The sequence below is a fragment of the Mesoplodon bidens genome, assembly GCF_964165515.1.
Source record: "Mesoplodon bidens genome assembly, chromosome: 5".
Taxonomy (NCBI): domain Eukaryota; kingdom Metazoa; phylum Chordata; class Mammalia; order Artiodactyla; family Ziphiidae; genus Mesoplodon; species Mesoplodon bidens.
The window spans coordinates 7,765,618-7,779,748 of record NC_138161.1 but is presented as its reverse complement, the minus strand read 5'-3'; positions in this window follow the sequence as shown (position 1 = coordinate 7,779,748).

The following is a 14,131-nucleotide window of genomic DNA, read 5'->3' as shown; positions in this document are numbered from 1 at the left end:
TGGTTGTGGTATGGGCTCTGGGTTGGTTGGTTCGCATATGGAAGGGATGCTTGTAGGTGAGTCATTTACAGTCTATAGGAATTGGTTAGCCCTGGGAGAGCTGTCTTTCCAGGTTAGCCGTGCCCCAGATTTAAAAGCATCAGAATACAAAGCATGCTAATACAAGGACCTGGAAGACACAAGTAGACAAGAGACCCAGAAGCTGCTGTCTGGTCTGAAGAGTCACCTCTTGGGAGCAATGTCTTCTCCTTTGTTAAGACAAGACAATACATCTTTGAAAAATGATTAGAAAGAGATATTGCAAAAATGTGTGTGCAGCTCGTGGAGACAGCCCTGTTCATCAGAGCTGCAACCACACGTCCCAAAGATGTAGACTTGAGAATAAATGGCACTGGAAAAAGAAAGCAAATGTGACACTTGGTGATTGCAAGTAGTCATGATTATCGCTTCTCAGTAATTAGGCAGAGATGATAAGCAATCTAAAATTTTTTCAAATGCATATTACCTTTGATTTTCTTTTCTCACTTTGCTAGTTTCCCAGTGTCAATAAACAGAATTAGTGTTGATGAGCCTTGGGTTCCTCAGGCCCCACATCAGGGGTCTCACTCCACCAGTCCCCACCCTGCCTCCTGCTCTTGTTTAACTGGTCCTTGATCTGGACTCTCAATTGCCCTCCTATTCCTACTGGGAATCTTGAAGTCCTGTGGGCTGAGGACTTAAGGCACCAAGATGTCTGGGCCCCCTGATCCCATCCACCTGGAAGACTGGCAGGCAGCTGCTGACCTGTTCTTGTCCAGACCCCTATGCTCCTTTATGGGTCAACCATGGTGCTCAGAGCTGAGTTCAGCTAATGGAACACCAAGATTTGATTCCAAGGCTCTCAGACTTTAGTGCACAGCTCATGGGTTAATAGGTTTCCCTTGCCCCTCCTCCTAAAGTGCACCCTCTACTGCCTCCAGGGAGCCCAGGCCCTCAAATCCCAACAGTCAGATTAGATCCTTTTCCTGGAGAAGTAGAGCTGTCCTCCTGCTCACCTACAGGCAGCTACATCCCCCTTTGAGCTCAAAGTTTCTCTACTGGCCTTAGAAAAGGCAAGGTGATGTTCCACTGTCAGTCTTGCTAGAACAGAGAAAAAAAGAAAAATACAGAAAAAAAATTTTTTTTTCCCCAGGGCATTGTCTTACACTTACTTTCTGAAAGGTGTAATCATTTTTCTCACCCCTTTCTACTCCCAGCACAAATATCTTCAAATAGAACTTTAGGTCAAGGTCAAGGCCATTTTGTTGCATGCACACACCTCAACATCTTGGCTGTCTCTTCTCTGATACTTAAACCCACTCATAAGTAGACATACAGTATTTCTTTCCAATATATACTTGGCAGTTACAACTTTATGATGGGCTAGTAGAAGGAATGTGTTTCACCCTTCATTTTACATTCATTCTGCCATTCTCTCTCAAGTCAGACTCTGTGATGGTCTTGATCAGGTCTTGGCAAACTATAGCCCATGGAGCAAATCTGGCCAGTTGCTTGCTTTTTATGACGCAGGGATTCCCTTAAAAGTCTTATTGGAACACAGCTATGCTCATTCATTTGCTTATTTTCTATGGCTTCTTTCAGGCTACAGCAGCAAAGTTGAGTAGTTGCAAATTAAAATGTATAGCCCACAAAACCTACAATCTTTACCATCTGGCCCTTTGCAGAAAACATTTGCTAGCCTCAGCCTAGGTGATGTAAGGTTCAGTTTCTGGCTCCAGTGCTTACCAGTGGAGTGACACTGAGGTAGTAACTTAGCCTCTTTTCACCTTAGTTGTCATATCTGTAAGCCAGGCATAGTCACACCCACCTCAGGGATGTATGAGAAAAAATCATCAATACTTGGAAAGTTCTCAGCAGTGATTTGCACCTGGGAAATGCTCCATTTAGTAGATAGCTATTGGCATACAAATAATGTGTCAATGGGATCATAAGGGAAAAAAATGGTTGACTTTGGTAAATGTCTCTGAACCTCTCAGTTCTCACAGACGTCCTGGTTACATCATCTCTGCACAGACAGAATCTGTGCCCTGATGTTTTTCGTGTCCAGCTCATGTGTAAACATATGTCTTACGTGTATAGGTGATGAAACGATGCCTTTAACCTTGATCAAGATATGTGTTTCTGAGCATCTGAGTTGATTGTCAATATTACACTAAGCACAATGTTTGAAATGTGCTCTGCTAATGTCACAAAGTGTGGCATATGGCAGGGGGACAATTATTCTTCTATTGTTAAAAGAATAATTTAGAAGAAGCCAAGAACTACTGAACTGAAAGAAGCAATTAAAATGTAATTTTCAGATAAGCTCAAATGTAATCTGTCTCCTATTCCTTATCATGGGCTAGATCCAGTCTTAATTGAGGCAGTCAAACTATGGTTCTCATAAACAAAAGTGTTAAGTTCAGGAAAATCATATACCTCACCTAATTTTAAGCCCTATTGTGTGCTTCCTGTGTTACCATCTTTCTGAGCAGTAAATAAAAGAACATTGCTATTTACATTTATAGAGCTTTCCATCCAAAAGCAGAAGAATATACATTCTTCTCAAGTGCACATGGAACATTCTCCAGGATAGATCACATGCTGGGCCACAAAGCAAACCTCGGTAAATTTAAGAAAATGGAAATCTATATCAAGCATCTTCTCTGACCAAAACACTATGACGCTAGAGATCAACTACAAGGAATAAAACAAAAAACTGCAAAAAACACAAACACACGGAGGCTAAACAATATGCTACTAAACAACCAATGGATCATTGAAGAAATCAAAGAGGAAATTTAAAAAAAAAACCCTAGAGACAAATGAAAATGAAAACATGATGATCCAAAATCTATGGGATGGAACCAAAGCAATTCTAAGAGGGAAGTTTATAGCAATAAAAGCTTACCTCCAGAAATCAGAAACATCTCAAATAAACACCCTAAACTTATGCTTAAAGGAACTAGAGAAAGAACAAACAACACCCATAGTATAAACAATTTTCATGGAAACATCAACCTACAAAAGAATCAGCAAAAAAAAAATTGAAGTTCCTTTACACTCTTGCTGGGTGATAGCAGTGCTGGAAGAACAGGATGCCTTAGTGCTCTCCTTACCCTTCCCTTTGGGGCAGCAGATGCTTCTAATGGCTGCCCAGGGAGGTAGTGTGGCGTTGTGGTCATACTGACCAGGGGTCCAGAGGATCTGAGCTTTGGTGTTGGTTTTGCCATGTAGCTTTGAACCATTGAATCATCCTCTCCAAGACCTGTATTCCTGGGACAGTTCATTTTATATGTCAACTCAGAGGGCATTTGTGGATGAGATTAACAGTTAGATTGGTGACTTTTGGGGTAAGCTGATTGTTGTCCATAATGTGTGTGGGCCTCACCAATCAGTCGAAGCCTTGAATAGAAGAAAAAGACTGACCTCTCTAAGCAAGATGGCGTTCTCTGCTTTCACACTTCCTCTGCAGTATCAGCTCTTCGGGGTCCCACACTGCAGTTACGGGCTCGCCAGCCTCCATATTTGCCAGGAGCAGTTCCTTATAATCTCTCTGTCTCTCTCTGTGTGTGTGTCTCTCTCTGTTTCTCTCTCTTTTTCTCTCTCCCCCCCATCTGTCTGTCTGTCTGCCTCTGTATCTTTGTCTCTCTCTCTCTCTATGTATATCTATCTATATCTATCTATATAGATATAGAGATCTTTTATATCTGAACAGATCTACCTATATAATGATATACCTATCTCGATGTAGATATATAGAGAGAGGTCCTATTGGGGAAACCCTGACTAATACAATTCCATTCGTAAAATAGCACTTGAGAAAAGTCCCTGTTAACATAAATAAAAAGCTACCATGGATGTCCAGGGATGAGTCACTGACCATCACCTGTAAATGTGCTTTTATCTCAAACGTGTGACTTCATCTTGCTTCCTGGCACAGCAAAAGGCCTTCTCATTATTGGAGTGATTGAGAGCATAAGTGCTGGGGTTAGATTCTATTGGTTAAAATCTGAGCTCTGCCACTTAGGAGCTTTGTGGGAAAACTACTTAACCACTCTAGGCCTCCGTTTTCTCATCTGTAAAATGGAGATAATAAAAATACCTACCTCGTAGGATTATTGTGAGAAATAGTGAGCTAATACAAGTAAAGTTAATATAAGGTTTCTGACCCTCAGTAACTGCCTATCTCAGTTAAGATAGACCTGGTTATACTGCAGTGATGAATACCTCATTTTTTTTTCTCAGAACTTGTTGACTGGAAATACTTAAGTAGTCAAGTGGACCCTTAAGAAATGAAATAATTGGAGAACAGAATTAACAACTTGCACAGTTATTATTATTCATAGCATGTATTTATGTGTATTCATGTCTATGCATATTTAATTAATATTATGTAGTATGGAGTCAACTTCACTTTGCTTCCTTGCTCAGGACAAAAGACTTCTTTTAGCATTAGATTGATGCTTTCTTCAGGAAGCATCCTCTCCATCTTACTTAGCAAAGATAAGTATGGCTTATTAAAAGATGGTACAGCTCCTCCAATAGTTATAGCCCTGAGCTATGAGATCATCAGTCTCCAAGCAGATAGAAGTAGTTTAGCATCTTGGGCTGATAGCAAGGAGCTTTCCTGTGGAAGCAATTACACCCTTGGTGGTAGTGGGCAATAATTAAAATGCAAATATGCAGTTACTTACTAGCTCTTGGAGGCCATGCCTCCTGCATTTCATTCTGAACTTCTTGCTCAATATCTTTCAAACCTCCCCTGATAATTTTGGCTTCTCAGAAATAATTCCACCAAGGCAGAAAATTGGCAGTCAAATAAGTTTCATTGGCCATTAGATCACTGTATTTCTTAACTTGTAATTTTCCATTGCTCTCTGTTCTCCATTGACTTTCCATTCTCCATTATATTACACAAGTAGTACATAGCATCGGTCTTGACACATGGTATACATTCATTTATCAAGAATCAATCCATTAGGTGGACTCCTCCCAGGGAAGTGTGAGCTGTGTCAATCAACTTAAGAATGTAATATACGGACACACTATGTTATAAACAACTTCTAAAAACATGTGCACAGAGAAAATGCTACTCAAGGACAAATAAAATAGCTTTTCTTTATTTTCAGCTGAATCCCCATTAAGAGTTTAGGTATATTTAGGTAAGTGGTCTGTGTCCTCGACAATCTTGCCATTTCTAAAATGTTCCTCGTGACTTCCTCAGGGTCTGATGAGTGTGGCTAGCTAAGGGAGAGAATATGCTGAGAAAATCACTAATTGTGTCTCTTGGAAGGCTCGTTGTCTCTGAAGAGAGGAACAATGCAATCCAGTTATGTATTCAATCGATTTTTATGGAATGCCTACTATGGGCTAGATTAGATATAATTTTAAGCAGTGGGACACATTGGTGAACTAGCTGACCAAGCTATCTTGTGAACATTCTGGTGGAGAACATAGATAATCTCAAAGAAATTTGAAAAATGGATCCCATAATTGAATTGAGAATCCTTTGGTTGTGAAAGTGGGATTCAGCATATATTTTGGAGGAAAATCCAGCCTGACTCTTTGTTGGATTAAATGTGGGATGCAAAGAACAAAAATGAGGAGTCAGGATGACTCTTAAAGTTTTGTTCTTTGCAACTGGGTAAATGTTGGTGCTATTAGCTGAGAAGATGGGTGACTATATCAGTGAGGGTTCATACAGAAAAAAAGAAACCACTCCAGGTGTTTTAAGCAGAAAGAGATTTAAGATAGGGAATTGAGTGCTTACAGAAACCTTTGAAGAGCTGAGGAAACACAAGTTAGGGGAGGTGACCAGTAGTATTCATTTCTGCCACCACTGTTTGGTCCAGTGAATTTAGGAATTGTTGCTTCCACCCAGAGATTAGAAAACTACAGGAAACTAAGAAACTGATGGTGATGGTTGAAGCTGCCTCACAGCCCTGAGCAGAATTATCTCAATGGAAAACCCAGAGGCTACTGAAAAAACTTGTCTGCCAGAGCTCCCATGTCCAACATCAGTGCACAGGGGAGAAGAATATATTCTGTTTCTCCTCTACCTTCAAAATCTCACACTAGAGCATTTCATTAACACAACACAGCTATAACTGGCAACTGAAAGGCAAATGAGCCTAGAAGATAAAGTTCCCAGCCTTTCAGCTGATTGTCCAAAAGAAGCATACAGCACATGAAAGAGGGGAAGAACTGGTCCTTATAGGCTGGGGGGAGGGGGAATAATAAAACATTTTCAGATTGTTTGGTCATAAGTTTTCCTGTGGACACAAACACATCCAAGTTAGAAGTCTCAAGTAGGCCGTTGGATACACAGGTCTAGAATTCAGGGGAAAGGTGAGGAGAGAAATATAAATTGGGGAGCCACAAACATATAAATGGTAACTAAAGGAGTGCAACTGGAGAATATTACCTAGGGAATAAGTAGATTGAGAAGAGGTCCAAGAACACAGTCCTATATGTTTTTAGGAAACTGGGATACGGTGGCAATTGAGAAATGCTCTAGGATAAAGAAGGTTAAGTTGGGACCTGAAGTTAGCTTAAATGGCTAAAGTAATCCAGTCAAAACTAGGAGAATGGGGCTTCCCTGGTGGCGCAGTGGTTGGGCGTCCGCCTGCCGATGCAGGGGACACGGGTTCGTGCCCCGGTCTGGGAAGATCCCACATGCCGCGGAACGGCTGGGCCCATGAGCCATGGCCGCTGAGCCTGTGTGTCTGGAGCCTGTGCTCCACAACGGGAGAGGCCACAACAGTGAGAGGCCCGTGTACCACACACACACACAAAAAAAAACTAGGAGAATGTTTAGAGGTCAGGAAGAGGGACAGATAACAGCCAATGAAACTGAGAACATGAGAAAACAATCTACAGATGTGGTTTGCTGACAGTCAAGTGAAAGAGGAGAGAATGATAATCAGTGTCAAACACTGATACGAATTTTAATAAGATGGAGTATGAGAATTTAACACTGGATTTTGTCAGATGGCAGTTGTAGGTGATCTTAACCAGAGTTGTTTCCAAAATCCTGAGTGAATAGGCTGGAGAGAGAACATACAGTGAGAAAATACAGTACATTTACCCAACTCTTTGGAGTAGTTGTGAAGTAATATATAGATAGCAGAGACATAGTAGCAATTGGAGGTGATGTAGAGTCTAGGCAAGGCATTTTTAAAGAAAGGAAATATTAAAGCAGCTTTGTGTGTTGATGAGCATGAAGCACGATCATAAGGGTCAACTTGAGAATGGAACAGTCAAGACTCAAATTGATTGGCAGGTCATGATCAACATGATAGGAATCTCTATTCGGATTCCAGATGATCCTTGACGCTGTACTTTTTTTTTAAGGAAGACATAGAGTTTGCTTTCAAAGAAATAGATACATCAGCAAAATTGAGGAGCAATTTCCAATCAAATGTAAATAAGATCAATATTTTATTTTATAAATTATTTTCTGTTTAAGTGGTGGAGGCAGCGAATAAAGAATGAATTATAAAATTATAAGGGGGAAAGGTAGAGGAACACTTTTTGAAACCTCTTTCCTATAAGATCTTAAAGAAAGTTAAGGGCATGAATTTTTGGAGAAGAGACAGGTGAATTTTTCAGGGATGTATGGCTTACTAATAATGCGGAATGAAGAATCAGCAAAGTGTGGTGGAAATATCAAAAGAAGTGGGATAGCTGGATCAGAGGGGCTGTAGTTGGGGGGCCCTGAGTGAGGGTCTTGTCTTTCACCCAGTGGGTAATAAGAATCCACTTAACGGGTAATAGATGGTAGATTCTTGAATAGGGTGATTAAAATGACCTATTTTGCCCATGTCAGTGGATCCATGAGTCATTTGCTCTAAAGCAATGTTGTAAGCCTTGGAAATGAAGGAAGTTCTTCTGGAATAATGCAACTGTCCATGCCAAGACCTACAGTACCAGTCCACTAGGTCCATCCAGGTCGTGCTGTGGCAATTCCCTTAAAGCTACGTTTACTGTTTGTTTTCATTTGTTTCCGTAAGAGTGAACACATACTTAATTGCAAAGCTTCCATCAATAAAAATTCTTATCATACCTCATTGCACAAATATCTTTCATGTGTGCTAGACACTTTCAAAAGTTTAATAATTCTGCATCTGATTTGCATCATCTTATTGAAACAAAGACAGTCTTGGCAATACTGCCTACCAAAACAGGCTTTAAGAAATTACAATAATTTTTGCAGCTATGTACTGACAATCTCTCTCTTCTGAGTTTCCAGAAAAAGTTCTGCTCTCCGTGCTCTTAAGAAAACTCAGGCACTGGCGTAGGGAGATACTGTTGGAAAACGCTCCTAGTGTTAAGAATGTAGAAATTAAGACCAAGTAAGTTTAAAGGAATGGCTTAAGTATTCCTGTCAGAACTTCACAGATAGTGTCAGCATGATGACCTAGTTCTCTGGTGACTCTTCACCAATGTGGTATAATATCCTTTGATTCCATTTCCTATCATCCAGGGAACCCCCGAGAGACTCGTGCTCCTGATTCATCAGCCCTTCATGGTATGTGGTAACATCCTTCTGTGTGACTGAACAAGCAGTGACTTAAAAAAAAAAAAAACTACGGTCATACAGCACATCAAAGAGCTCAGCAGGGAGATAATTGATGTTCTTCCTTTCTGGTTTTCTGTAAAATAGTGAAGAATGACTCTTCCACCCTGTGGCATTTTGTGTAGTGAAGCAATCATAACTCTTTAGGCTTCTTGGAGGATGGGGTTTTTCTGGAAACAAATGATGGAGAGGTGGTGGGTTGCTGGCAATCCAGAGAAATACAGAAGCAGGCTCAGAGAAAGAAGATGGAAAATGCTTCAGAGGAGATAAGATAATCTCACCCAGAAAATGAACACACACACACACACACACATATCTTGTTAAAAAGCATGGAAGCAAACTGAAGCCTTTAAGTGTCCCCAGTGCACAGAGCTCCTTAAGGGTAATTCTGTTAACTTAAAAGGAAAGGCTGGTCCTCTGCAATGAACACAGTTTAGATTCTGGTGGATAATCAGCTACTGTGCTCCATTGCTGTCTTACTGAACCGGTGGATCTTGAGGGCATAGTATGCTGAGCTTCTGCACACCAGGCCCTTATTCCAAGTGAGCTCACACTGCTACCCCACTCAGTTCTAGGAATGTTTTGATGTTGCAATTTTATTCCATATTCAACGATATAGAAAATACAGAGTTTTGAGTTTTGGTTCTCTCCCGTCAGTCAATCCACTACGGTTGTTGTTGATTATCATTGTAGTTAATAATTTGTTTTGTTTTTAATGCTGGTTCTATTTGTGGTTTAGTAATATGTACGGAATTTGGCTTGGCTGGTCAATCAGTGAGATCTCCTCCAGTTTGGGATTCTTGGCCTGGGTTGCACTGTGTGCGGGATGGGTTTTGCCTCCTCTAAATGCCCAACAGCTCCGGGACCCTCAACAAATGTAACTGAATGAAAGACAAATTTTTCATGTGCAGGTTTTCCTTGCTCTGAAGTGCACAGTATACATTAGCATTAAGCCCCTGCTTGGCTTTGGCCACCTTTGAAGCCAAGGCACTGTTTTTCAAGCAGGTGGGTCTGTGTTGAGATGATGTCATCTTTCTAGACAGTTCACCTACTGCAGAGTGATGCTTTGTGCTGCTGAAAGGAGCAACAGCTCCACCATATGTGTGATTCTCTGTAGCTTCCTGAGGCCCCTGTATCCTGGGGTTGCTCCCGGGGGCTGTCTGGCAGGTGATACCTACATGGCCTCCACCCAGCCCTGAGTAGATGGATTCAGTCAGCTTTTCTTGGCATTCTCCAAGGCAGAGCTTAGCTCAACAAGTACCAAGATGTCCTCAGCTTCAAATACACCTGTTTCGTCAACATATAGTGACTCTGGCTCACTTTCCAGCATTTTCCCTCTGAAAATAAATTTACTTATGGAAATAGATTTATGATGACTCTAGGGCAAACCCCAGGGTTTTTTACACAGGCTGTTTTGGCATTTGGACTTAGTTCTTACTGTTTAAGCCTCTCCAGCTACTTATTCTCCAGTTTCGACACTCGGTTGAATGAAACGTCTTGGTCCTCACCCTGCTGTCAAGATGGATTGAGTGAAGGATCCTATCAGATTCTCAATGTACCCTAATTATAAACTAACAACTCTCGTCCAACAAAACATGACCTCCACCACCCACAGGATAGACTTGGCATTTGTTGCAGTGTGAAATCAATTTCTCTGTATTAGACCACCAATTTCCATGTATATAGACCACCAAAGGGGTTACTGTTAGGATCTGAGGAATAACTTAGTATATGTGACCAGCAGTGTGGGAAGAGGAAAAAAAAAAAGATCTCTTTAAGGGTGGATTTTTTTTTCTAGATGGAGGAGAAAACTACCCTGATTATCAAGTCAGTAGTTGCTGAAGATAAAATGCTGCTAGAATATGGATTCTGAGGGAAACCAAGTCCCAAGTGTTCTCCACTGTACACTCTGGTACAACCTGGAATTCTTTTCAGAAAGGGGGTGGAAAGAGCATCAGCAACCTTTGGCAAAAGGGAACACCCTGCATCTCAGGCTAATGTGGCCAAGAGACACCTTCAGAGGCTCAGGACGTGCAGCCTTTCTCTCTTCCTGGGATGCTCTCAGAGCAGCGGTTACCCCACTCCTGTTCCTCCCCTTCTGGGTGTTTTACCATGCACTGGGAAAAGGCATGAGTGCTGGGGTCAAGTCAAGCTTGCTTTGAATCCTGCCTTTGTCAGTTACCAGTATAGTGACTTTAGTCACATGACCTCACTGCTGCCAGTACCCAACGGTAGAGCCAGGGGACTAATGGTAACTCTCCTTGATTTTTAAGGATTTAATGAAACAATCCATGGGAAATGCTTAGCACACTGTATGACAAATCAGTGAAGTTTCTTCCACTCCCAATGTCGGTCCTCAGTCCCTGGTGGTCTCACAAGCAATTGAGGGCACAGCTCGAAAACCTGAATTCCAGGGACGGAGTTGATTAGATCTGTTTCTGAGACCATCCACCTCCTGAAGGAGGGACAGTCTTTTCAGCCACTAGGGGGCACCAATTACATGGAAAAGAAAGGGTTGAATTTAGAAGGCTCAGTCCATTGCCCTGAAATGAATATCATTTAATTAATTTTTTCTCTTGGAACAAAGTTTGGGTGTGGTTGATACAGAAAGGTGCCAAATATACCTGCTGGGGAAGGTGGTAACACTTTCATGTTGTGTGAAGAGTTTTCTTAGATCCCTTCCATGTCCAGCTATTGTGGACATACAATTAAAAAAAAAAAATCAACCCCTTCTACTTTCACTCCTTCTTTTTCTATATTTATACTCCAACTGAAATAGAAAATCTTCTTAGTGTATGGAAGAGATATGTGGATGAAAGAAGGATCTTTACGTTAAAATGTGTCAGACTTTTTGAGCGAACCAAATTTATGTTAGGCATTTCAATCTGAAGCCATGTGTTTTCTTAGCCGGTTAAACCTGGCTCATAAGTGGACTTAGTATAACGTTCCTGAGATATCTAGGAAGCCATAGCGTTTTTCTTATCAGAATTAACCCCTCATTGCATTTGAAGGTAACTAAATCCTGGGAAACATGAGATGCAATGGACTTCTGGAATCCACAGCAAGTGGGGGGACAGGGAGAGGTACAGCAAATATACCTGCCTAGGTCAGGACACAAAACATGGCTGAGATATGATAATTGTTTCTCAGAGGGGAAAAACTGACGCTCCCCAGCACTGCTGGGTAAAGGAGTCTGTAGGCTTTCTTAGGCGGTGCTCAAACCTCTTCCAATAGCCTCAGAGCTTCCAAATTAGACTCTCTTGACGTACAGCCCAGGAATATACAACAAATCCACAGGTGACTTTATAGCCCTAAAATTTAAGAGCCACTGCACTAGGAGGTTATAATAAGTCTAACTCCACTGACATTTCAGGGAATACATTTAAGGGTGTCTCCCTAGGACTTTTGTCCCAACAAGTTTCCACCTTCTGGAGGAATCTTTGAATGCTCTTACTGCTATGAAAAGTCCAATCCAACAGCAAAGCCGCCAATGATCAGAACTGTTCACCCTGAGATGCTTCATGCCCCAGAATCATACATGCAGTCCAGCACACTGCCAGAGTGGATTCCTTTGATTTGTGACTCCCCAGTTTGTATGCTGAAAGGCTCTGAGCTGCAGACTGGCATCCAGGGCGGTGGTCGTGAAAGGAGGTGTCTCAATTACAAGAGGCAACAGTTCCAAGGAGCCAGAGGGGGTGTGGGGTGGGAGAAGCGGGAGTGCCGTGGAGCCCCTCTGCAGCATCCAGTGAGCAAAGACACACGGCACAGAGGATACCATGCCTCGTGCTGCTCTCCAGGGAAACTCCACTGAAACACAAAGTGAGTGCCGATAGGCTACATCAAGATCATTCCAATTATAAGGAGATGGAAATGGAGCGCTTCATTGGAAATTGGTTTTCAAACATCGTGTGTCTGTTTCTGCTTCTGGAAGACACTTCTAGATGAACCTTGGATTCAGCTCATCTCCCCTTTAGCCACATTCTCTGAATTCCAAGCAGTCAGATGACCTGGGTGTGTTTCACTGGCCATACTTCCCACCCGTCAGCAAAAACAGAAAAGCCAACCATCCCCAAACACCCTGGAGAATTGGTACATTGTGTACCTTCCTCTAAAGCTGTATGTATGAGAAAATCTCTTTTACTGCATCCACCCAATGCTCAAATTTAGTTTTTGTCGAGAAGAAATCAATAACAGATCTGACGAAATTGTGAGCAAACGCTAAAGAACGCAGCCTCGCGGTGAATCTCCTCCTAACAGGTAAAAATAATTTGACCCCCAAATAATGTTAAGTAACTGCAACCAGTTCCTGACATACGTGGTGTAGGTATTTTTTTTAACATCTTTATTGGAGTATAATTGTTTTACAATGGTGTGTTAGTTTCTGCTTTATAACAAAGTGAATCAGCCATACATATGCATATATCCCCATATCACCTCCCTCTGGCATCTGCCTCCCACCCTCCCTATCCCATCCCTCTAGGTGGTCACAGAGCACGGAGCTGATCTCCTTGTGCTATGCAACTGCTTCCTATGAGCTATCGATTTTACAATTGGTAGTGTGTATATGTCCATGCCACTCTCTCACTTTGTCACAGCTTACCCTTCCCACTCCCTGTGTCCTCAAGTCCATTTTCTACGTCCGCGTCTTTATTCCTGTCCTGCCCCTAGGTTCTTCAGAACCTTTTTTTTTTTTTTTAGATACCGTAATATACACTAGCACACGGTATTTGCTTTTCTTTCTGACTTACTTCACTCTGTATGACACACTCTAGGTCCATCCACATCACTACAAAGAACTCAATTTCATTTCTTTTGATGGCTGAGTAATATTCCATTGTATATATGTGCCACATCTTCTTTATCCATTCATCTGTCAACGGACACTTAGATTGCTTCCATGTCCTGGCTATTGTAAATAGAGCTGCAATGAATATTGTGGTACATGACTCTTTTTGAATTGTGATTTTCTCAGGGTATATGCCCAGTAGTGGGATTGCTGGGTCATATGGTAGCTCTATTTTTAGTTTTTTAAGGAACCTCCATACTGTTCTCCATAGTGGCTGTATCAATTTACATTCCCACCAACAGTGCAAGAGGGTTCCCTTTTCTCCACACCCTCTCCAGTGTTTATTGTTTATGGATTTTTTGATGATGGCCATTCTGACTGGTGTGAGGTGATACGTCATTGTAGTTTTGATTTGCATTTCTCTAATGATTAATGATGTTGAGCATCCTTTCATGTGTTTGTTGGCGATCTGAGTATCTTCTTTGGAGAACTGTCTATTTAGGTCTGCCCGTTTGGGGATTCGGTTGTTGTCATTGTTGTTGTTTTTGATATTGAGCTGCATGAACTACTTGTAAATTTTGGAGATTAATCCTTTTTCAGTTGCTTCGTTTGCAAATATTTTCTCCCATTCTGAGGGTTGTCTTTTCATCTTGTTTATGGTTTCCTTTGCTGTGTAAAAGCTTTTAAGTTTCATTAGGTCCTATTTCTTTATTTTTGTTTTTATTTCCATTTCTCTAGGAGGTGGG